Source organism: Mustela lutreola, chromosome 2 (genome assembly GCF_030435805.1).
Source record: "Mustela lutreola isolate mMusLut2 chromosome 2, mMusLut2.pri, whole genome shotgun sequence".
Lineage (NCBI taxonomy): Eukaryota > Metazoa > Chordata > Mammalia > Carnivora > Mustelidae > Mustela > Mustela lutreola.
The window spans coordinates 111,302,466-111,329,173 of record NC_081291.1 but is presented as its reverse complement, the minus strand read 5'-3'; the positions used below and the strand labels follow the sequence as shown (position 1 = coordinate 111,329,173).

General features: G+C 38.0%; 1 long non-coding RNA gene across 2 annotated transcripts in view; it reads left to right on the top strand.

Moving 5' to 3' along the window:
* Positions 1-418: 418 nt before the first annotated feature.
* LOC131824723 (uncharacterized) overlaps positions 419-26,708 on the top strand; it is a 34,438-nt gene continuing 8,148 nt past the window's right edge. Inside the window, exons 1-3 of one of the 2 annotated variants that reach the window (XR_009350957.1) lie at positions 419-756; positions 20,304-20,417; positions 24,951-25,090. This is a non-coding gene — a long non-coding RNA (uncharacterized LOC131824723). Of the gene's footprint in view, positions 757-18,941; positions 19,511-20,303; positions 20,418-24,950; positions 25,091-26,708 lie in introns of those variants that run through there. The other variant, XR_009350958.1, reaches the window with a different exon arrangement.

Below are 26,708 nucleotides of genomic sequence, written 5' to 3'. Positions count from 1 at the left end.
TCTGTGTCTTCTTCTGGGCTTTGGTTTCTTCACTTATAAAAGGAGGATGGGCCTGGGCTCTCATATTCCTTCATGACACCCTCCAGGTCATAGGACAGACTGCTGCAAAGAGGCAGTGACCTGGGAGAGGGATGCCAGTTGAGTATCACTCTGTGTGTGTGGGCTTCTACCTGGGCGATGGAGTGGGTGCCTTTTGCAATAGAGATCAAATATTGATCCTGGGTTTCCATCTTTCTCCTTGTTTCTGTAGGCGGAGGAGGAGATTAGATTGTGTCCCAGCAAGCTGGGTATGGCCTCCAGACCCATTTATATGGCTTTCCTATTTATTTAGAGAGCAGGAAGCCTCGCCCAGCTCCTGCTGTATGAGGCAGTGACATGAGAATTTAGAATGGCTGTTTCATTAATTTTGGAGGGAATTTATTGCCGACAAAAGACTGCATTATTGATGGTGGGAGGACAGCACCGCCTGGTCTCCAGCGAGCTGCGGGAAAGCCGCCCCCTCTCCCTCCCGCAGCCTCCCCGGCGCTGCAGCCGGCGAGGGAAGCCCTGCGCGGGAGGAGGGAGTCCTGCTGGCGCCCAGCCCACCGGGCTGCGAGGGCACAGCCTCCCTCGGGCTGCACTGCTGCTGTCGCTGAACGGGAAGGACAGTTAGAGGTCGCCCAGCTTCATCCCCACCCTGCACAGCCCGGGGGACGACACCCAGAGAGGGCAAGCTGATTGCCCCACATACCAAGTCAGAACTCAGGTAGAAATCAGGTACAGATGCATAGCTTTGTCTCTTTGCATTATTTTGTGGAATTAAAACTGCTTCCTAAATGACAGGGACAGGATGTGCGTGGGCAGCTTCCTATGTATTCTTTGCACAGTGCTTAACTTTGTTTCTAAAAGAAAGACAATAACATTATATTTTTACATACTTCAAATCATGTAAAATGGGATTTATCTCTCACCCATCTCTTTGAAATTTGAGGAATGGAAAGGGCCTCCTGGACATTTTAAGAATTTCTTGGCACTTGTGATAGTCCATGCTCTGGGGTAGATACTTGGTACCTCATCATCTTTGATAAGGACCCTGCCCACATGTGTGTGGGGTGGACCTTACAGTCTTCCTTTACAGAGGCTCAGTAAGATTGGGGAGCTTCCTCAAGAGCTTAAAGATGGGAGGTTTGGGAGGGAGAGACTTCAACCAGCTGTATTTTTGTTTGTTTGTTTGTTTCTTTTTTATGATTTTATTTATTGGGAGAAAGAGAGAGGGTAAGAGCATGAAGAAGCAGGGGGATGGGCAGCAGAAGGAGAGGGAGAAGCAGACTCCCCACTGAGCAAGGAGCCTGATGGGGGACTGGGTCCCAGGACCTTGGGATCATGACCTGAGCTGAAGGCAGATGCTGAACCAAATGAGGGACTGACAGGTGCCCCCAACTGTATCTTTTTAACAGACTCATGAGCCTTTGGCAGTTCACCTTCAAGGATGGCAGAATGAGGTGTTGTAATAGGTGTCCATGCTGAGTTCTTGAAGGTGGGATGGTGGGTCTCTGTTGGGAACAGAGCAGGTATGGCAGCAACTGCCGTGACACCAAGGGATGCCCCCCGTGTGTGTGGGAACTAGATCAGCTCTGGAAACATCCAAGCAGTCTTCACTGATCTGGCATCTCGGGCTGAGAATGAGTGTGGGAGATGAGAGGAATAGGCTTGGCTGAGTGAGTAATGACAGAAGCCACCGCCTCCTTCCAACTTTCCGCTGCCAGGACAGAACCTGTCAGGGCTGACTAGCAGTGGTCTGGCAGTAGAATTGTGGTTTCATCTTTCCTTGGGTGCAAATCACTTCCTAGCTTTAAGATTTTCTGATTAAATCATTTAGAAAGTGAGTGATTTGCCTACTCTGGGACTTAAGCTCTCTAAGATATTGTGTCTGGAGGGAATCTTAGACCTCCAAATTCAAACATTTGATTTGGAAGATGAGGACTGAGCCCAGAGAAGGAAGGGAACACTGCAAAAGTTAATGGCAGAGTCAAGACCTAGATTCATGTTGCCAAAAACTATTGTAAAGTTCTGGGTACCACAACATGAGTTTTCCTTTTCATATTTTATATGTGTGTATGTATATTGTATATTTATGTACACTTACAATGTATACATACATCGTACATATACATGTGTGTATACACACACACACACACACACACACACACACACACACTTATTCCCCTCACCACCCGCACATTTATTTCACAAACTATGGTGATTTTACACCTACCTTGAATGCTTGAATGTGGTAAAAACAAAATTACCACACATACTCTGCAAACGCTCTACTGTAGAAACTTTAATTAGAAAAGTTATAATGATTGTAGTCAATAAAGCTGTGCTTAGAGTGCAGCTGTGCCTGTTTTTTCCCCATTAAGGATTTTACCCAAGGAGATTTTGAAGTTGGAGATAATTAGATTTTGGAGGTTGAAGGTCAGCGAAGAGGAGAGGAGAGATATCAACCCTCAGAACTCCTAAGCATTTTAGGAAAAGCAGTCTGGTTGGAACTGAACATTAGTTACCAACAACAACTAAATTACCACGAGGTTGTTTTGAGAAGACACCAGGATAATCTGCTTTAGTAGTAGGGGGAGAATTTCACTGGGAGTCAGAAGACTTGGGTCTTATTTCCTTAAGTGACTTGTTGGAGGCAGATGCCTTAGAAGGGCTTCTGTGTACCCATCTGTAAAATGAGGAAGTTGGCATCAATGATTTTATGGGCCAATGTCAAGAACTAACTACTAGTATAGTCATTTCAAGCTGAATTTTTTTTCACTGTGTTTATTTGTTTAATAAATATTTATTGACTGTCTAATATGTGGGAGATACTATGCTAGGTCATGGGAATACTGTGGAGGATAGAACATAAAATTCCATTAGGAACTCAAAAGTCTTGTCAGGATATTCTTAATTGTTATGCTTTTAAGTGTTCCTTTTGTTCTAGACACTAACACACTGTCCTCTCATCTAAAGTCAGACAGTGGGTAATAAATGAATATTGTACTGAGGTATTCAGAAGACTGAGCAACATACAAATAAAAGAACAGCAGATCCAGGGCCAAGATGTTACAGGGAAAATATGATAAAAGAGGAAAATTAACTGATTAAATGGAGCTGGGTATAAGCACACATCAAAGGTCTCATGGAGGCCAAAATACTCAAATGGTAAAATGAAATGGTACAGTCAGGCCAGTGTTCTCAGAGTGTGGCCATAGATTAGCTACTTTAGAATTATCGAGGGGCTGGTTGAAATGCATGTTGCAAGAATCTAGCTTTTCTCTGGAATCAGAATCTGGGGTTGGGAAAGATAATCTGGTTGGTAACAAATAGCAAATACTTAGATGTTTCTCATGCACACTACACTCTGAAAACTGCTGGAGTAGGTAATTGTACATATTGCAAATAATTAGAACAAGAAATGACATTTGGCAGAATATAATTAGCATTGATGAGTCTTACTCCTAAAATTCAGAAAACCAACTTCAAAATAAGTAACACAACATCTGTAAATTTTCCACTTTCAATTTGTAGAACAAGTATTGATTGGGATACTAGATAATACACGAACAATTTATGTTGCTCTGATTTATGCCTGACTATGGGAGACTATTAGAAATGAATTCCCTGACCTTCATTTTCTCCATTCATTTGCAGAAAAAAATACTATCCTTGTATCTTAGAAGAGGCAAGACAAGAGCTTAAAAGAATACTGAGAGATAGAAAAAGAAGATAAATATTTTGTCTGAATATAAAATTATATTTAAGTATAATACATAGATTTCTGTTTCATGTGGCCTTCATGATTAATATCAAGATGATTTAATTATGCTGAGAGGAAAATATTGAAAATGAGAAGAAAAATTCTCCAAATTGAGTTGCTTATAAACATACATATATATTGTGAAGGAATGATCTACTAAAAAGAGATTAATTTTTAAAACAATTTTCTTTAACGAGCTTAGAAAAGCTGGTTTTATGCTTGTTACTTTGGCAAGCCAGTTCCCTATTCTCTCACAAGATGGTGCTGTAAAATGTGACTTCCCTTTACTGCTTGAAATACAAGGTGCCTTTGGTAAATTTTGGAATAATTGCAAATTTAGCTGCCAAACCCTCTGGTTACTTGCCAATTAACAATAAAGTATTTGTCGGTGACTTTCTGATCACTTGTTATTGACCACAACAGAATGTGTAGGAAATGAGAAAAATATGACATCTATTTTACTCAAAAGACAGGGAGTGAAATCCTTACTGTCGATGTCTGTGTATCCTGAAGTGACAACTCTCTAGTTACAATTCCCGCAAGCACAACAGTGTGGCACAAACATGAGGACAGAAATCCTCACTGTGCTTGACTCATCAGGACCAAAGCCAGATTGTTTCTTGTCTTTTTTTCTTCTCCTTTCTATAGTTTTGAATATTATAATAAAAATATATAAAATCTCTCAGAACCGAAGGCTAATATTGTGTTAGATTTGTAAAAATCTAGCTTAATGTGGTGCTTTGGGAATTTGTGTTTGTAGTTGTGACTAAATTGTTGTGATAGTATATCATTATATACTTTTTGCTCATGAATATGTATATATATTTCTGATTGTTTAATTACCTTCAATGCATTTTTGTTAGTACTCTCAAAAAATATGTTTATTCTATTTATTTGAATTACCCATGGGAAAACATTTGCTATTATTTGCAGTTTAAGATAGAGTAAAATCTACAGAGAAGTCAGAATTAATGAGATTTATAGTTATTTTTGTTTCTATTTCTCTTTCTTTCTACCTAATCTTGGGAAATTGCATTAACATTGAGAATCTTTTCTTTTTGTGATAATGGTAAGGAATGGAGCCTAACCATTTTTATGCCATTTTTGTGTTGAGATTCATATAGCCCTCAAACATCTATACCAAAGTAGTTTTGTATTCAGTGGTACAGAACTTGACTTTAAAAACTGAAGTATAAAGGGTGCCTGGGTAGCTCAGTTGTTAAGCATCTGCCTTTGGCTCAGGTCATGGTCCCAGGGTCCTGGGACCGAGCCCCAGCATTGGGCTCTGTGCTCAGCAGGAAACCCCTCCCGCTTGTGTTCCCTCTCTCACTATCTTTGTCTCAGTTAAATAAATAAATAAATTCTTCTTTAAAAAGATACAGAAACTGAAGTATAAATAAAACTTAAGCAATAGCAGAATGTTTAGAACTAAAAGGAACATAGAGATAATCAAATTGATTGCCCTTTCTGATACAACAAAAATACATGTATTTATATTTTGTCCCTGGGTCCTGGCACAGAGCTCCTAAAACACTTGGAATTCCCTAGTGATAGGAGTTTCTTATTATGTATAGGAACAGCTTCTGACCATATCTGAGTTTATGCTGATGAAGTGAGTCTTGGGAGGCACTCACAGAGCTTCAGGATGGGGCTGGTTGCTGAAAGAAAAGCCAACCACTAGAATAGAGGATTAGAACTTTGAGGTCCACCTCCAACCTCTCAGGAGGGAAGAGGGGCTAGAGATTGAGATGAATCATCATTGGCCAATGATTTGATCAATCATGTCTACATAATGAAACTTGGATAAAAACTTTGAAACAACGAGGCTACGGGAACTTCCTAGAGAACACACGGATGTGCTGGAAGGCTGGTATGTTGGAGACAACATGGAAACTCTGCATACCCCTACTTTACTAATACTTTCCCCTTTGCAGCTCTTCCTTGTGGCTGGTTCCTGAATTGTAGCCTGCAGTGACTCTTGAAAAATTGCAGGGGTTTGCGGGACCAACCCCCTGCACAGCTAAGAATTGGCATACAACTTTTGATTCCTCCAAAACTGAACTACTAATAGCCTACTATGGATAGGAAACCTTACCAATAACATAGTCAATCAATCTACCATATTTTCTATGGTAGATGTATTATATACTGTATTTTTCTAATAATATAAGCTAGAGAAAAGAATAGGGTAAGAAAATCATAAGGAAGAGGAAAAACATTTATAGTACTGTACTGTTAAAAAAAAAAAAAAATCTGTGTTCAGATCCACACAGGCCAAACCCATGTTGTTCAATGACCAAACATATAGTGTTTTCCTAAATTTTGTTGAGTCATTCTAGGAAATTTTTGAACTCTGATGAGTGCATTATAGGAACCCTCCTGAATTTATAGTTAGCTATGGTGAAATGCAGGTAATCTAGGGACCCTCTCTGTAGCTAGCATCTGAAGTGCAGGCAGTCTTTGGGACCAAGCCCTTTACCTGTGGGGTCAGCACTAGCTCCAGGTAGTCAGTTCCAACACTGAACTGGACTGTGGGGCATACAGTTGGTATCAGAGAAATATTTGTTGTTGGAAAACCAAGCACCTTTTTTCTAGTCTCATCAATGATAGTGGAATGCTTCAAACCAAGACATGGTGGGTGGCACCTGAATTCATGCTGCAGACTGCACTGGGAAGTGGCAAAACCAACAGGAGCCTCTAGGTCTGCCACCTGTGGGTGCAGTGATCTTTTCTGTACATCAAACTACCTCTCTCTCCTACACACTTATTTCTGTATCTACTTTGATACATCAGTAGTGCCCAGGCTTCTACAGGAGGTAAGAGTTAAGATAATTGGGAAATTTATAAGGCGGAAGGAATTATCTCTACTTTTTAAACCACCTATGACAACAGAGGGTTGAAAGAATCAAATGATTATTCTGGATCCCCAAATTATCAGCAGATCTCCTAGGATTCTCAAAGAAACTTCCAGTGAGTTCTAATTTGGGAGGGGAGGATGCTCTCTTATAAAAAAAAGGCAAGTGTTTAAGAAAAGAGAGGAACTGGGTGCCTGGGTGGTTCAGTGGGTTAAGCCGCTGCCTTCGGCCTCAGGTCATGATCTCAGGGTCCTGGGATTGAGTCCCGCATCGGGTTCTCTGCTCGGTGGGGAGCCTGCTTCCCTCTCTCTCTCTCTCTCTCTGCCTGCCTCTCCATCTACTTGTGATCTCTCTCTGTCAAATAAATAAATAAAATCTTTAAAAAAAAAAAGAGAGAGAGAGAAGATAGGAACTGACAAAAATGCCTAATGATTCAAGAAATGTAATTTTATGAGGCTCTATGTTATCCATTACCTACTTTGTTATTAAGAAAACCATGAGATGAATGAGTGGCATCTACTTTGAGGAAACTGAGGCCTGGGGGATGTTTAGTGAAACAGTCTACCCAAGGTGAAGAGCTTTGAGTCCTCCACCGTAGTATTATATTTCATACCATCAGCATTTCCTGAGTCAGCTCTGCACTGGATGGTGGGGGCTAGGGAGATGAGTAAGATGTAGTCTCATTCTTCAAATGGTTTGTTGTTCAGTGTAGGTCACTGACCCATATAATAGTAGAATCTCATACAGTGTGATAATTCTGTGGTAGAGGTTCATTCAGAGGGCTGCAGGAACAACGTGACAGTGGCTCTGTTTCAGTTTGATTCAAGCCCCCAGGAGCTGGTACCTGAGCTACTAGCCTAACTTTCTGTCTCTTTCCCCTTCTTTGCTGTGGCTCTGCCACTCTCCATTCTCCTTACAGAAATTGGAGTCATCCTCTAAAATGTAAATTAGATTGTGTCAGTCCTCTATTTAAAATCCTTAAAAGGCTTCCCATTACTGAATTTGGAATAAAATTCAACCCCCTTTCTGGAACCTACAATATCCTGTAATATCTGACCTCTGCTTCTCATTCCAGCTTTCTATATTAGCACTTTCTACTCTGTTCACTATGATCCAGCCACATTGGCTTTCTTTGCACTTGTCAAATATAACAAGCTTATTTCAACTAATTTCCATCTTAGAGCCTCTGTGCCAGAAATATTCTGGGCCATTTGCTTTGGAATGCTCTGGGTTCATATTTTTGCCCAATTGTGTTCTCTCTCTTACTCTGTCTCTCTTCTCTCAATTTATTTTTGTCATTCAGGTCACAATTCAAAAATCCTTTTTTCAGAGAACTCCTCCCCAATGACCTTAATTACAGTACCCTGCAAACCTGAAAGTCTTCTATTGCATCACTTTATTTTCTTTATATCACTTAGCATTCTCTAAAATTATCTGCATTATTTATGTTTATTCATTTCTTTCCTCCCCACACTTTACCAACTGGTCCTTGCTCCCTTTACTGAAATAAAAGCTCCACAGGATTTGAGGACAAAACATCTTATATTGACAGTTGTATCCCCAGTGTTTCAAGTTCTGCCTGGCACATAGTAAGTGCTTGATGTGTATTTTATAAATACATATTTTTCCTAGGAGGGTTGGGGGAAAGTTTTAATTAGGAGGTAACATTTTGAAAACATGTTCCAGCCAGAGAGGCTTCCAAGAAGAAAAAGAGTTCGCCTTGTATATTGAATTTAAAATTAGATATTCTTAGGACATTATTCATCTAATCCCCAAATCTGGGACGGAAATCCCCTTTTCCGGTAAACAAGCCACCTAAGTATAAAGTAAGTTTTCCACTTTGGCTTCTCATTATTTTACTTTCTTCTGCTTGAGATGTAAACGAGAGTCTGTTCAAATAGGACATCTTTTAAACCTTTGAAGGAATTGTTGCTGATTTCACAACTAAGTGTTCAGTGGAGGAGTGGGCTTGCTGTACTCTGTTCTACCTCTGGGTTGCTTTCTCCCAGCTTCCTGATTCTCCTTCCATTCATTTCATCCTGCCCACCCCTCCCACCACAGCTCAGGTTGGCCAGAGACACCTAGAGGCTATCACTCCTGGAAGCTTTCAAGGACTATGCCTTTGTTGCTGTTACTGAAGGAGCCCACACACTGCAATTGTACCTGCCGGGTCACCTAAGTTAAAGCTAAACAGAGGGTAGAGGCTATTATTCAGGCAATTCAAATGAAATAAAGTGTTTTATTGCCAGGCAATTTTGTTTCTTTCACTGCTTTGTTCTGGCTATGGGGACAGTTTGAACTGAGCTTCTGAGAGAGCCCAAGGTACCACTGTGGAACTACCAGCTGTTCTTCCATTTTCTCTCCTATGCCATCTGTGACTTGGTAAAAAGAAAAGAAAAAAAAAAGTCCCTAGGTATATGATGGAGTGGGAATGAGGGTGATGTGAATGAAAGTATTCACTGCACCAAGCTGGCCCATATTTCTGACCTTGCATTAATGAAGTCAGGCAGTTTTATTACTGTAGAAAAGCACTGTAGCATATGCTCCTAAGTGTATTGGTATGAAAATACTGAGGCATCTTTTTAAGGTTTTATAGAGGTTTTGAAGCAACACTTATTGAGTACTTGTTATTATTAAAACCCCATGCTATGAGGAATGTGGAAATGAGTAATTGAATCTAGAAGAGATATGCAGAGCATGTGTGTGTGTGTGTGTGTGTGTGTGAGAGAGAGAGAGAGAGAGAGAGAGAGAGATACATAATATGGCAATATTTTAAGTAATCTCCTATAAGGAATTTAAAAGAGATAAAGATCTCAATATGGTAGTTGTTGCAAAATAAGAAATCAGCAGCTTCGGGACTGAAGATTCACTTGAGGTGGGTCTTATGTGATTCACTGAAGTTAAATAGGATAACCCTGGATTGGGAAAATCATTGTAGCCTTATGGTAATGGCCTGAAGGTGAGAAAATTTGGGGCATGTTCCAAAAATTGATTGTGGTACCAGTTCAGAATTGTGTGAAACGAGAATGAAAAGATAGAAATGAGATATTGCTGAGTTCTGTAAAATACAAGGAAATGACTATCTTATAGATAATGGGGAATCCAAGAGTTTTTGAGTAGGCAGTTGACATATTCAGAGGGAATGCTAAATAGATTAGTTTAGTACACTCTGCAGGCTGCCCTAGAAATGGAGAAGCCAGAATAAGACAGTGAAACCACAGAGGGTGTTTTACTTATGTAAAAGTAAAGTATTTACTTAGGTAATAATACTTTGGCTCTGGACCGGACATGAGAAAGAGAGTGGATCAGGAGGACCCAATCTTACAGAGACACTGCCTACGCAGGCTGCCCAATTTATGGTATTTAGAGAGGGAGGGGCCTCTCTGGAATCTCTGGATGGTGATAGCAACCAGAGAAAGGCAGAAATCATGACAAGGTGCTCATCTGAGGGTAAAATGGCAAATCCACTAAAAACAAAGACCCCTGGTAACTTGCTGATGTTCCATCTTGTCCTGAGACCCTTTCTACTGAGTAAGTGATTTTAAAAAGACTGTAACCAGTTTTTGAGACACGACCTTGTGCTCTGGGTTGCATAATTAGATCATACTGCAACCCAAATGGTAAATTTAGTGAGAAAATTCATTGACTTGGGATGGAATTCATTGTTTGTTCTACCTCTCAGGCAGATCTTAGTACTAATGAAACTAATAAAAAGTGCATGTGCTTTCGAGTCATGGACCTGAGTTTGAATCTTGGACCTGCTACTCAGTTGTGGTGTGACCATGAGAAAATCAAAGAAAGTATGTGAGCCAAGGCTCTTAAGAGTTTACTGCATATGATGTCTTTCTCCATTTATTTCACAAGATATTGACAATCTTCAGTTTTAAGTATAGTAGACTTTAGGTAGAATGTTTTGTTTTTGTTTTTAGTCAGGCTTTTATTGCATGTGGGCTTTTTTTCCTGCATTTTGTTTCCAAAGGATATGTTCTTGAGATGCCAAGATGGTCTTGCTATAAGACTATCTTCCCTGGAGCAGCCTTATAGCTGATAACTACTTTTACCAAAAGTGACCCATGTGAGAAAACATTGTCTAATCATGGCACCTAAAGAAATCAGAGTTAATGAAAATCAGGCTGATGGTTTGATACATTTACTAAAATGCTGAAATACTTCATTGAAGCCTTTGTTGTTGGAACCTGGAGATAATGTGTGTGTTGGAGGAATTGGAATGTGGTGCAAAGTTATCACTGACTCATAGACTGCTCTTACGAAATATGGATACTAGGTTTACAATTTAAGAAGGAACCTGGTATTTATAGAGAGCTGGGTATTTGTTCATATGGGTATTTGTTCAAATGAACATTGTTCAGGTACTTGGGACTGATGTAATAGCTTTATCACATGAGTGTCACAATTTAAGACTAATAGCAAGAGTTCTATCTAACAAATGATGCCTTGATTGAACAAAAAAATCTAACTATGGCAGCTTCCCAGACTTAGAATGAAATGTCTAAAAAGATACTGACTCACATTTAGTTCATTTGCTGGTTTGGTTGTAAAAGAAAGTGTGTATTTAGTAAAAGAAGGACTAATAGACTTCTAAGGACCTTTTCATGAATCGCTTGAGGAAACTGAGTTGCTAGTAAGACTTGAATGATAGGAAAAGGCTGGTCCTTATCCTTAATCATCTGTTTGTGCTTAAATTTACCTTTAAACTTCAACTAAAAAAAGTTGTTAGGTCTTATGGTTTAACAACTTTAGGAGATAGTCAATAAAATTATCTACTGTTAGGTTAATAAATGCCAATACATCTATTTGAAGTTAATCAGTTCACATTTACTTAATATTCCCTGTCTCATTAGATATAAATTAAATGCAGAGTTGGGAAACTAAGCTGAAAACATTTTCCAGAATTTATACAAAGCATGAATACAAAATATGTTAATGGCAGCTGGAGGCAGAGCAACTTCAATACTGTGATGTTTAGTAAAAAACATGTTTCTATGTTGGTGAGCAAAAACCAGAGTGAAAGACAATTAGACAACTCTATTAAATGTACATTTTGTTATTCTGTGAAGAAAACATCAAAGGCATGTGTGGCATTGTCATGGCAACGATGGGATTTTTTTCCATCTATAATCACTACATGCAGATTTAGTAACATTGATTTCATTTTGCCTATTTCTGGGGCTATAGTTCAGGATATTTCTGCCTGGTTAGTTCAGAGATCATTAATGTAAGTAATTGAAGATACAATATTCAGAACTGAATTGTGGCTAAAAAAAATCCTAAAGCTAAGAAAATATGGTGGCTAATTTTCAGAAAAGGAAAGAACAATCAACACATGTATACCATTTATTTCTAAACTTGGAATTTGAATTTAAGTGATATGTTTTGTCATGAACATGGCATTTTTGTGACCATAAATAAGTGCAGTCTGTTGGGAATTTATTAGGGTTCTTATTTCATACTAAGTACCTAGGGTCTGCAAAACAGTCAAGTATGACTTCTTCAACACATGTAAAGATTTTCTTCTAAATTTTCTTTTTAAATAAAGAAACAGTTTAGCAAAATGGTTCCTCCTTACTTGGTCTATAAGATTTACCCAGTAATTCCCTATGTTTTCGCTACCATGATTCTCTTTTTCTCCCTCCTGGTTTTCCAGGATTCCCAGAGGAGTGGGCGGCAAAACTGATAGCAGGATATTTCCTGCTTTCCTCATAGACATGCTCATCCTTTGTATAAAGGAGTTTTCCTTAGAAATTTTGAGAATTCTTCATTTGAAGAATTGAAGAACACAAAAGATTTAATTTGTCATCAACCTCCCATGTTGAACTCATTATTCAGTAGGTTTTTTTTTTTTTTTTTACATTCTATTTACTTATTTTAGAGAGAGAGAGAAAGAAAGCACGCGAGCGAGCTGGGGGCAGGGGAAGTAGCAGAGAGAGAGCGAAGATCAGACTCCTCACTGAGCACAAAGCCCGAAGTGGGGCTCAATCCTATGACCCTGAGATCATGAAATCAAGAGTCAGATGGTTAACCTACTGAGCCACTCAGGTGCCCCTATTCAGTATGTTTTATATTAGTTTATTTTTTAAAGATTCATGCTATTTATTTTTAGAGAGACAGAGCATGTGAGCATGGGGGCGGAAGGGGACAGAGTGAGAGAGAAACCCCAAGCAGGCTCTGTGTTGAGCATAGAGCACAACTTGGGACTCCATCCCATGACCCTGAGATCATGAACTGAGACAAAACCAAGAGTCTGATACTCAACTGACTGTACCACCTAGCACCCCTATTCAGCAACTTTTAGAAACATGCTGGGACAACAGGTAAGAAACAGAATAATTTTAATATTGAAGGATTAATTTCACTTGGGGTTCTTATTTTAAGAATATTGCAGTCACGAATAGGCTACAGAGTCATCGTGAACTAATACAATTTCTGGGACTAAAAATAGGTCCCCAGTAAATTTGACTTAGCATTTATAAATATGATAAAGATTCTGGATTTTAGATCAACAAGAATCATCAGGTGATAATGATCATACCAGTTTCAATGATTAGATGGCATGCCCTTGGTCTTATCACATGAGAAGATTGTTGCTTATCTATTTTCTAGATTAAAGTCATGACCTGGATTCAAAAAGGAAAACCAAACGAGGGATCAGGATAGAATAATAATAGAGTTCAGAGACTGGGCTTCTCTTCTGAGGGTACAGTCAATATCTTTTAAAAATATTCCTATATGTAGAATTATTGTGGATGTAGGTATTGACTTATGTGAGTAAAGAGTAGTAGATAAGAAATGGCGATAATTTGAAGCATTGAAATCTTTCCCTCATTTTTCCCCTCCTTTATTCCAGTTTAGAGGTCATTTGAAAGTACAAAAGAAGATGAACCAATGTTAGTAAGTATGCACAATGGGGGTTTATGAAGGCAGCTTGGGAAAAAAAAGTATTTTGTCAGTAAGTTAGCAATTTGATTTTTAAAAATATTTTATTTATTTATTTTACAAAGGGAAAGAGAGAGATAACACAAGCACAGGTGAGCTGCAGTCAGAAGGAGAGGAAGAAGCAGGCTCCCTACTGTGCAGGGAGCCTGATGTGGGGTTGGATCTGAGGATTCTGGGATCATGACCCAAGCTGAAGGCAGATGCCTAACTGACTGAGCCACCAAGGTGTCCCAGCATTTTGATTTTATCTACCATTTTTATAACAAGAAACTCATTCAAGACCATCTTTTAGCATCAGCTTCTCTGAAGGGAAGAGTAGAGCACAGAGACTAAAGCAGCCACCTTGGGGATGTAATACAAATCTCCGAAGTCCTCAGATAGAAGTGTGAACACCTGAGTTTTTGTCCCTTATCTGTTCAAGTTGAGTTATATGAACTTGGGTAAGATCTCTTTACATCTCTCTCTTTATTTTTAATATTTTATTTATTTATTAGAGTGAGAGAGGGAGAGAGAGAGCACAAGCAGGAGGAGCTGCAAATAGACGGAGAGGGAGAAGCAGGCTCCCCGCCCTGACACAGGGGCTCAATTCCAGGGCCCTGGGATCATGACCTGAGCAGAAGGCATGATTCTTAACCCACTAAGTCACCCAGGTTCCCCAAATCTCTTTACATTTCTGGTTCTTGGGCTTCATGTGTATGAAATGGTTTAGTTGGAAATGTCAGATGATTTGGTTGGAAGTGTCACCCACTCTGGAAACACAGATGACTATAGTACATAGGTTTTGATGTGTCTTTGCTTTCTTTCATTTCAAGGGAACTCGTTTGTATTACATTTTATAAAAGTATCAATCTTTGATTCTTGAGAAACCCTTACAAATGCTGGCTTCACTGTAGATTCATTGAGAAGCATTATTCTAGATGATAATGAACCAGCATTATTTTGAGTTCATGTACATTTAAACAAATGATGTTTCTTCTTAGTAGAGCCTTTCAGGCTTCCCCAAGTCTGGAATGTCAGAGGACACCTGCCATATTTGACTAACGTAATTTATCTTTTTTGTACTCACCAGTCCCTGCTACTGGACCCCAGGTTCCTCAAGGGCAAGATCATCTCTAAATGTCCCCCTTTCAGTAGTGTCGATCATTAAAGAGACATATAACTTGATGCATAAATCTCTTCTTAGTGATTTATTAGACACTTGCCTTACCTAGAAAAGAATAGGAACGATGAAGATCTGGGATATCTAGTGCTAGATGAATTGGCAAAGACAATGAGTCATTTAAATTTTCAAATTCCCTCACCAGGGGAAGGCAGCTCCCTTCCACATCCACTTAGCAGATGCTCAGTTGCCCTTCTTTGTGCTCTGACTTTGATGAGGGTTGCATGGTGTCTAAATTTAAATCTCCAATGTGTCAGTTATTTAACTTACAAGGTGGGGGGAAGTATCACTCCCATGACAGAAATATTTTGAGGAGCAGCATTTATAAGTGCAAGATTCTGAAGTACTTAACTTGGAAATGCCCTTATTTTGAATGTTTATTCTTGTTTATTCTTGTATTTTCTTGTTTATTTTTGAATAACTTGTTTATTCTTGTTTATTCTTGTATTTTCTCCCCATTGTGTGGGGGCAGAAGAGACAAACAGGAGAGAATTGGAATAGTTAGTATTGTAGATAGAGAAGATGAGAAGACCCAGAGAGAGCCAGTAATTTGCGTGAGGTCATCCACAAAATCAATCATAGAACTGACACCGGCCATAAGGCAGTCTCCTTCCAGTTGTGAAGTTCTTTGCTCTATGCTACCCTATTTATCTGAAGTAGTTTCAAGCCTCTACTTAGCATGCTGTGTCTAGTGTTCACATGATCCTTTTCTTAGAAATAGCTGGGAATAAAGAAATTATTTGATCTATTATCAGAATTGGAACAGTTTGTTTGTGATACAGGGACTGAAGATCACCATATAGATGAGAGCACTGTGTCACGCTCTGGGTAAGCAGCATCAGAACTGAAGATGCATCTTTGAAAGATAATCACTATCTGTTATAAAGTGATGCATTTATGCCAGCATTGTTTTAATTCCTTTACCTACTTTACCTTATCCTCACAACCATCTTATGGCAATTACTATTATTGTCATCATCCCTACTTTGCAAATGAGGAAACTTACAGGGGGTAAGTAATCTGGGTAAGGTCACACAGCTGGCAGCAGCTTAAACTAGAGTTAGAACCAGGTGGTCTGGCCCCAGTAGCTCTGCTCCTTCCCACTATGCCCTGCTGTCTCTCAATAGAAATGTTTTCTCTCTTTCTTTCTTTCTTTCTTTCTTTCTTTCTTTCTTTCTTTCTTTCTTTCTTTCTTTCTTTCTTTCTTTCCTTCCTTCCTTCCTTCCTTCCTTCCTTCCTTCCTTCCTTCCTTCCTTCCTTCTTCTCTTTCTGTTGTTGGGAAATATTTAAAATACAAAAAAAGTACAGAAAATAAAGTTCATTCTATCCTACCCCCCAGATGTAATTGCTGTTAACAATACTCCACAGCAAATCAAGGGACAGGAAGATATGAGCTAATACATTTCAGCAGCCCTATAATTGAATGCTTGAAGCTCCTTTTGAGTTCTTGTCATTGAATTGTTAATATATCCCGGAGCAAGGCTGCCTCAGATGGGTTTGGGCACTGTAAGGAGCTTCAGTTTGAAGGCTTACTTCCTCTTACCTTAGCCCCACACCGAAGTGCTTCTGGCCCCTTTGGTGTGCTGACAGTACAGATGGAAGTGGGCCTCCTAAATGAAGTCCTTACCACTAGATACATGGAAGCTTCCTATTACCTGGTCCCCCTTCAACCATTATTTAGGATAAAGGCAGGTGGGGATTGATGCGTCAGAGCTGGGGACACCCTAAATTAATGTGTCTGATGTTGACAAACATAAAGTTCTCTAGAATTTGTAATCAAAGTGGCTTTCCGTACATTAGCAGTAATGTCATTGTTAACTAATATCATGGTGATAGTAAGTCCAAAAGGAAGCATTTAAAACATAGACAGCCTTTTCTAATAATATAACACAAGCAGCTTCAAACACGTTAGGCTCACTCTTCTGAGTTAGCTCAGTAAGGTATCTGTTGATGGGAATCAAAGGAGCTCAGAATAACATCAATTCTTAGTTATGCAGGAAACAGGCATTTCTAGGATCTGGCTTGAGCATCTGAATGTTAAATGTGGGCTTCCTTACCAATATTCAGTGGCCTTGCGTCATTGTGTCACTAAGGAGAAAGTTTTGGGGCACACAAACAAAATTTATTGTGCTTTTTTTTCTTTTTGTCTCAGGAAAGAATGTAATATAAATATGTATAATCTCATGAGGAAGTAAAAAGGGGAAAGAGAGTTCTGATTTCAAATGCCAAAATCTTTTGGAGTCCAAGAAAATACACGTGGCCTAAACATTACAAATCAAATTTCTTTGCTGAAATTGTGATATTTGTGATTCACACATTGTCTTTTACTAGTTTATTATACAACCTGTTTTTGAGGAGATACTACTGAATTCTGTGGAATAAATTCAGTGTGTGTGTGTATGTGTGTGTAGAGTGTATGTATGTGTAGAATCCTAATATAATCCTTTTCACTTTAGCTTTCTGTAAATTTCTAAATAATCTGAGAGGTAGAATCTTTTTTTTTTTTTTTTTTAATTATATGCAAGTAGACAAACTTCTGGCATTTATTCTCTAATTAAATCATAATTCTTACAGCCAAGTGATGATGCAGTCATTGTGAGTTACATAAGAAAAAAGGAAAACGAAGTAAAGTAACCACAAATTTAATAAGATATTTCTAAATGGTAATTCTAGCAAGTTAAAAATGCCAAAAAAGGGACGCCTGGGTGGCTCAGTTGGTTAAGCAGCTGCCTTCGGCTCAGGTCATGATCCCGGCATCCTGGGATCGAGTCCCACATCGGGCTCCTTGCTCGGCAGGGAGCCTGCTTCTCCCTCTGCCTCTGCCTGCCATTCTGTCTTCCTGTGCTCACTCTCTCCCCCTCTCTCTCTCTGATAAATAAATAAAATCTTAAAAAAAAAATGCCAAAAAAAAAAATCTATTAAAATGTTTTTGGAGAAGGCCAGAGCTTGTGCTGGAAGTGGAGAGGAAACAGACTTCCATGAGGTAACGACATGGAACTCCTGCCCTGCTTGGATAATGAAAAATAAACACATAAGAGAGAAGGCTAAACTCATAAATTACAGTTCTCATAAAATATAATTTTATGCATACAAGGTAAATTTCCTTGCTATATGTTTTTAATTTTTATTATTGCCTTCAGTTATGAAAGGATCTCAAAGAATTTTATAATTTGAAACTAGTATTCCCATTTTGGGGACTGGGAAATTTCAGGTGTTAACAAATTGAATAACTTGCCTTATCAATGATGAAGAGAATAAATTTCCTGAGATTTAGGCCTCAAGTTTTCATTTACTTTCCCATCATTTGCCAGTCTAAATAACACACTTTATTTATCACAAAATCACAAGGCCACAGTCCACCCTACTTGACACCTGTGGAGTCACCTGACCCTTCTTGATAGAGGGAAAGCATTAATGCATGACTTTAAATTAAGGCAATAAAATCATTTCCATACTCGAAAATGAAGGAATATATGATGTAGAGATACTGTAGAACATATTTTCCTGTGGGGAGCTATACAAAGAGACTATGTAGACTTTTAATGTAGATACAAAATTCACTGGAAGACGGGGAAATGGAACTGGCTGGAAGACATTCAAACCACTTTTCAACCTTTCATGTTTGTGGTTTCTTTAAGTCTCCTCTATAGTTCCATGAGTCTGTGAGCTAATAGAATACTACTATGTGGATAGAAACAGAATTTTTTTCCTTGGCAAATCTTTATGAAGGTGAACCTTTTGAAAATGATATGATTTGTTCACAATATTCTTTGCCAGTGGTTATGACATGTAATGCTGTCTTGCAACAAAGGCCGGATTTCAACCCTGGAAAGGACACAGCTAGAATAGAATCAGCTGACATTGTTTGATAGTCCTGTCCCAAGAGGAATGGTTACCAGTGAGGCTCTGAATTGGAGGAAGAGGAGAAATATAAAAAGGAAAGTCTTTAGCTATCTTTTTGAAGGCTTATTGTCTACCCACTTTGGTGTAGATGCCCAGTGCTTGAACCAAACTCTTACTTACAGATCTATGCCATCTTCCTTCTTCACCCCCATAATATGTATTCTTATCAAATTCTTTTTTTTTATTAATATAATTTTTTATTTTTTATAAACATATATTTTTATCCCCAGGGGTACAGGTCTGTGAATCACCAGGTTTACACACTTCACAGCACTCACCAAAGCACATACCCTCCCCAATGTCCATAACCCCACCCCCTTCTCCCAAACCCCCTCCCCCCAGCAACCCTCAGTTTGTTTTGTGAGATTAAGAGTCACTTATGGTTTGTCTCCCTCCCAATCCCATCTTCTTTCATTTATTCTTCTCGTACCCACTTAAGGATTCTTATCAAATTCTTAACTTCTTATCAAAATCTTATCTATTTTAAAGACATTTTCCAAATGTCATCTCCTTTTAAAGTCCATTCTGATTAGGATCCAATCTCCCTTCAGTTGAGCCTGTAAAGCACTCAGTATTTTCTGTATACCTTGCATTTCTCTGACTTGCATTAAAGTCACTTATGTTTGGCTTTCTTCATTCTTCTAGGCCCTGAACTTTATGTGCAGAAGCTATCTCCTACTTCTTCTATGTCTTTCTGTATCTTCTCAGTTGCCTAGCAGAATACCTGGATCCTGGCAGGTGCTCAAAAGTGAAAAGTGAATATTTTTTTTTGCATTGAATTAAGTATAATTCTAATGAAATCTATCTCCATTTTGAACTTAAGGGATGGTTCACTTAACAGGCTAATAAATATAAGTAAGTATATATTATTTACCACAAAACATAGTGTTGTAGGTTATTAAGAACTCAGGCTTTGGAATTAGACAAAATACAATAAAAATCTTACCTCTACAACTCAAATTACTTGAATCAATCATGCAGTCTCTCTTTTCCTTAATTTTCTCATTTGTAAAAATGGGATAACGATTGTACCTCTCTCAAAGGTGGTTGTCAGATAATCCTGGTAATATTTAAGGTATAATTTTAAACAAGATAATTCATGGAACAGATTTTATTTTCATTGTGTCACATGCCAGGGATATATTGGTATAAAAATAGCAATTAGTGTCCTCCAGGATCTTGCAGTTTGGTTGAGAGGACAGAGAAGACCAGAGACAGTTGGGTTCCATTGCGATAGGTCTGTGTTTAAGTGGTTTGCTGACAACAAGCATTTTCTCTTTAGCTGCCAGTCTCATATATGCTTGCCAATATAAGCTGATCAGTCGGATAAGGAAGATACCTGGTTTTCTGCCCATCAGTTTAACAGCAGTCTAAACTTTCAAAGAGGAGCTCTGTAGAGGCTCTGAATTTATATTAGCACTAAATGAGTGTAACATATAATCCCATGGTCAGAGAAAACCATTTCCCCTAGACGTTTAATGTATTTTATGAGCAAGGGGAGTCATAAAAGTGTTTTACTTAGCAGTTCAAGAGTCAAACTTCTGTTAAAAATTTTCCTTAAATAAAGCAATCTGAAGGAAAGTGATAGTCATAGAACCATAACAACTTTAAAGCTTAGGGTTAATATTATCCATGTCTCACTCTGCAGATGATGACAGCATAACCTTTAGAAGGAAAGTAACTTGCCCCAAATTCTACAGTTCCTAGCTGGGAGAGCTGAGGCTCTGAGGACAACTTATATGGACTTTTACAATGTCTTAAGGTAAAATCTATACCTTTAGTTTGTTAAACTTAAGAGAATTGCATTTGTTTAACTTCTTATACAAGAATAAATTGCTTCAGGCACCTGCAGTGGATAGCACCTATCTTATGATTTATCATGTACAGTGGAGGGGAACTTACTACTTTTCTAGACCACTTTCACGATTAGACAGCTTTAAATGGTAAAAGTTATTTTTTACTTGTTCAACCCCTTCCCACCTCCACGTACTTAGAAGCAATAAAAATAAAATATTGTACTGTTCAAAATGACACTGGGAGCCTGGCAAGAAAGGGAAATTTTCAAGTGTCAGGGAGGAAGATTGAATGCATAGCTCTAAAATGAGTCGGGATACTAACTTCATTTCACGAAGTATACAGGATCACAACCACGTGACTAGTAGCATATTAAAGTCCGCACAGAGACCACAGCCATGCCCATTAGAAAGTTTCAAATTGGGCTCCCTTCATATATCAGGAAACTATAAAAGATGCCTATAATAATAATAATTATTATTATATTGAATTATATTATTATAATTTATATATAATTAAATTATTATAGTAAACATAATAACAATTATTATTATTATTATTACTACTACTACAATTGTTACTAGTAGTATATCATTATTATTTACTGGTACTAGAAAAACCGAGCCAAATGGGCTAAAGATAGATTCCTGGCCTGTCAAATAATCAAAAATAATTATTTGAGGGGTATTTGGAGCCTCAAGCTTGCATTGAATGAAGATATAGGGCAAGAATTCCACTAACTATACATGATGAGAACAACAGAGAGAAAAATAGAAATTGAAAATTTAAAAGATGTTATAGAACTAGGGATGGTTAGAAACAATTACAAACCACCCTTCAATGTGGAAGAGAGTGATCACTACAAATAACATTATAGGCAAACATTTTAACATAAAGAGACCATACATAGTTGTGAAAAGCAGCCAGTGTATATAACAGGTATATTAATATGCAAAGGACCAGAGAATATGGATTGATCTGACAGGAATTTTAATTAAGTAGGTTTAAATACTGAAAAATTAAAGAAAAAAAGAAGGGAATCCATGAATCATAAAGATTTCAAGGAGTGAATGGACTTACGAAATAAATTTGAGTAAGCCTAATAGGAATCCTAGGAATGACAAATGTAACTGTCAAAGTAAAGATAAATGGAACAAAGCAAAAAATCCTTATTAATAATTTGATAATAAAATTACCAAAAGTTAAATAAGCAATAAGAAAAATCCCTTCTATGTAATTCCTGATTATAATAATTCTTGATATATTTGGGCCAAAAGATATAGTACATTCATAATTCAAACCTCCTGGGCTCCAAACATTTAGCAACAGAATTGTATATAATAGGTAGATAGATAGGTAGATAGATAAGTGATAGGGACAGAAAGACATGAGAGAGAGAGACATAGAGATAGAGACAGAGATAGAAGAAAGAAAATAAGACACACAGAACAATGGAAATAACATCACTATCTCATGGATCAGACTCAGAGATATGCAAAATTAACGGTAGAGCAGCTATAGCAAATATTATCTTATATAAAAGCAAACAGTAACTGAGGGCGTGGTTCCTGAATGGTAAAAAGGAATAAGTCTTCCATGCAAATTGGGAATTTGGAGCCATCTTGCTATTTGTAACCCAGAGATGGGGTGTGATATTCTTTCCTTATCTAAGTATGTTGTATCTAACAATTGTCCATGGCTGCCTGGGTCCATATCTTATATGGAATCCAAACTTGGGTGGTGAAGGGTGGATTACATATATCACTGTGAGAATAGGAACTGAATCAAGCCACTTTGTGTCTGAATGTTCTGCAGAGTGCCTATATCCTTGCAGGCTTGGATCTGGGACATGCTATCATAATGTGGTTCTAGACTGATGTGATAGAAGATACAAGAAGAAATTGCTGGATAGTGAGATGTGAGTTCAGAGTGATAATAGGGAAGTCATAGAAAAATAAACCAACCATTTCCCTTAAAATGAACCTGGAGTTTCTAATTGCATTAAGTTATTTAATGCTAAGAATTACAGCAAGGAAATTTTAAAAATTTGATTATTAATTTGCTCTACATGAAATTAATTTTATCAAGCATTTTTGACAAAGGCTAACATAAGCATCCTATTTAGTTCTAAAAATTCATTATGATAGTACTAATACATTCATTCAAAATAGAGCTGATTAAGAAAGAGGTTAAAAAAAAAAAAGAGTGATTGATGATAGATTGAGAGGATCCAATATATATTTAATCAAAGTTCCAAAAGAATAAAGAAAATATTACTGAAGCCACTTTAAAGAGAGATTGAGATTCTGGCTGAGAATTTCTGAGGATTGAAGAAACCTATGATTCATGAGGTTTAAAGGACAATAACAGCCAAATAAGATAAATAGAAATACCAATAAATATACAAACTAGGTTTTCTGCTCAGGGTCTTATTAGATTGAAATTAAAATATTGACCAGAGCTGAGATTTCATCTGATGCTGAGTTCTCTTCCAAACTCAACAGTCATTGGTAGAATTCAGTTCTTCATAATTATAGGGCCAAGAATTTCCATCTTTTTCTGGTTGTCAACTGAGAGTTGTTGCTCTTTGAAGCCACCATTTAATACCCTGACAGTTGGCCTTCTCTACAGCTTGGCAGTTTGCTGTTTCCAGGTCAGCATTAAAGTCTCTCATCCTTCCCGTCTCTTTGTTCAGGAAGGGCCCAGTCCCTTTTAAGGATTAGGTCAGGAGAGTCTCAAGTCAGGATAATCCCCCTTTTGATTAACTCAAAATCAGCTGATTTGGGAACTTAATTACAGCAGTAAAATTCCTTAACTTCTGCATATAACAACCTAATTCTGGACTTGAAATCATCATTCACATAGTCTTGCCCGGATTCTGTTGGTGGTCTAACTCTTAAAAATAATGCTTCTATATATTAGGGACAACCAATTAGAAACCTTCACAGAAAATAAAAGTTACTATTCACCATACCTATAGAAAATATGAAATGCTGTGTTGGTCAGGATTCTAAGACGTCCCCCCGTATTTTCCTACTCCAGTATACATGCCCAGACCATGAAAATTTAAAATTTTACTTTTGTAATTAGATAAGGTAATATGGTACAGCTGATCTGGTCTGGGTGGGCTTGATCTAATCCTATGAGCCCCGTAAAAGTAGAGTTTTCTCCAGGTGGTAGGGGAAGAGAAAGTTAGAGAATCACACTCTACATGACCTGAAATAATATAAACAAACACACATGCTATGGACTGTCAGTAGAGAGGGGCAGCCTTAAGGAGCTGCAAACTGTCCAGCACCAACAACCAGCAGGAGAATGGAAATATAAGGCCTAAAACCCTAAGGAAATGAATTCTACCAACAACCTGTATAATCTTGAAACAATCACAGGTGACTTAATTTAGAGAGTCAGAATTAGAGCAGTCTTTCCAAACTTGAAATAACCTGCTTGTTTAACAGAAGACAATCAGGGCACGAGGCTGTAAAGCCACCATTTGCTGGCAGGCTATAGGAGAATCAGGCTATGCATCCCACAATGTTGGCCATTTATTATTTTGAACTTTTGCTATTGATATAGCGTAGAAGCTTGTTTCCATACTTGCAAAACAGAGACAGGGATGTGCAGTCTCTCAGAGCACCTCTACTTTAATATGGGAGTTTATAAGGAGTACAAACAAATTATCTGACTTTTCTATAACCCACCAAATCAGTCTGCCTTTTAATATCTGAATCTACAAAGCAGCACTTAGGCTAGGTAGAGGACAAAAAGTGATGTCTAGAAGTAAACAAATAAGATGCACTGTGTAAACAATTCCAGATGGATCTCAGGAAAACAGCTTGAAGGGCAGCCTTATAGAATCACACCTCTGCAGCAGGAACAAGCACTTGATAATGGGACAGGCTTTATTTGCCTGCACACTCTGCATTTGCTTTCAATCAGATGAGAAGGCGAAGTTTCTGTCAGCCCAACAGAACAAAACTCTGCCTCTGTTTATGTTTTAGTCCCCTAGGTAGAAGCTTAACTTTGGGGATGACAGATGAAATGCTTTGGTTTGTCATTTATACCACTGTGCACAGATGGCTCTCAGGCATCTATATGATCTTTCTCCATACTATTTACTGCTCCTCCATCCGGTCCCAGGAGACCAGGTGTGAAATCCAGCACTAAGCAGTTTTTGCTAGCTGTGAATTGCATTGAGCCAAAGAGGCCATGTGGCTGGACTTTGGAATGTAAAATAACGTCATTACTTATACCATGAAATTAAACTGCATGTTAACCAAACTCCTAAAATATGCTCCAGGGAGAAATTTTGCTCTTTTTTAAAGATGATATCACCAACTTGGCTTATCATATAAAAAATATGACAACTTACACATTTTAATTCTCTTGGTAGAAATATGAATATTTTTAAAATTTCTTTTTCTTATTTGCTAATGTAATTCTTGAGTAATGTGTTTTATTTCAACCCATTAGATATTTGTGGATATCTTACTATATATAGGTAATGCTTAAAGAACTACTAAGGATTCTGTGATGGGAAAGTTACAGTTACCATTTCCAAGCATCCCACAGTTCTTGGGAAGGAATATGGCATGAATGGAAAAAACTGTATAAGAAATGCATGAAGTGCCTCTTTGGAAGGTAAGAGGATGGAGAGATGGTTAGTTGAGTGATATCAGGAATAGTTTTGGGTGAATTGTATTAAGTCTGCTCAGCCTTAAAAGATGGTAAGAATTTCAACAAATAGAGATGGGAGAGAAGGTCATTTCATATTCATGAAAGTCAGCTTGACTGGGGAAGGTATAATGTACAGAGCAAGACATGGCATATAGTTCTATATAGCTGAAACCTTCAAATTGGAAGAGTTTAAAAAAAATTGTTGCATGGAAACCATTCATCTTTCAAATAGAACTATATTCCCCATTTCACAGAAAGTGGAACTGACAATGCAGATATTAAAAACTGTAATTAACACTTTGCTGGGGCATCATGTGCCAGACACTGTTCTCAGACGCTTTCCAAGGGTTCCTTCACTTAATCTGTAAAACAGCCTTATGAGGTAGTGCTCTAGTAACTTCACTTTACTGCTGGGGAGCTTAGATACAGAGAAGTTAAAACATTTTTCCAGAGTTACAGACCTACTCATCATAAACTGAGCACTGGCTTTCCCAGTCTGTATTTACTGTTTACTTCTTACCATTTCTGAGGGGAGAAAGTGGAAAAAAAAAAAAAGTTAGGCTCAGAAACTGGAAATTAATCAGACCATGAATGAGGCATTAAAATTTTTGAACAGAAAGATGCTCAAAGCTAGGTTCAGGCAAAATTGGAAAAAAGAGAGAAATAATAGAAGAAATGATTTAGAAAGCCATTACAAAAGTCAAGGTTTTTGTGGATGAGATCTGTATTCGAGCTGTTCTAGAAAAACCTCTAGCATGGCCAGGCTATGGATGGCTGACTCCTGAAAGAATCTGAAGGTACTCTCAGAAGTTTGCTCTTTATTCATCAGGTCAAAGTTGGGCACAGATCCAAGGTTCTTCATGTGATTGATAGACTTGTGGCATTTTCTGAGTATTTTAATTTGTTTCTATTATTAGTTTTAAAGAGATTTATTGGCATGATTTTGCTTCTGTGGCCAACTGAGTGCATTAACAGATTTACTTTGCCAGAGATAGCAACTACAAAATCTGGAAAAAAATACAAAAATGTAACAACTTAAAGGAGAATGAGAATGAGGAGAATCAAAACTTGGAGGAAGGGGTTTGCACTTGGTGAGTTTTTGCTAGTTTAACTTGAGAACAGGGCAGCTGACATTTGGTGTCACACATCAGAAATAAAGCTCTAATAATTTGCAGACTTTCTGACCTGAAGAATTAGAGAAGAGAGTTCAAGGTGATTGATTACTGGTTCAAAACGGTAAGGACTGAACCTTGAAACAGATACAGCCAGAGAAGAGGACCCCAAATCTTTGTATAAACTTTTCTCAAATCTCTGGCTGGCCCTGAACTGTTTACATGTGGGAAAACTCTAAGCAACCTTATCTAGATAGGACAAAATAAATAAACAAAAAACCAAACTGAAATTTGACCTACTGCCTAGGAGACAAGGTTGCTGTTTGTAGTCAACAAATTATTGCCTATTAACCAAAAATATTACCTACTCACCATTCTTTGGAAGAACAAATGTGACCCATTGTCAAGAGAAAAAGCAATGGAGGCCAAATCTGAGAAGACCCGAATGTTATAAGTAGATAAGTCCTCTG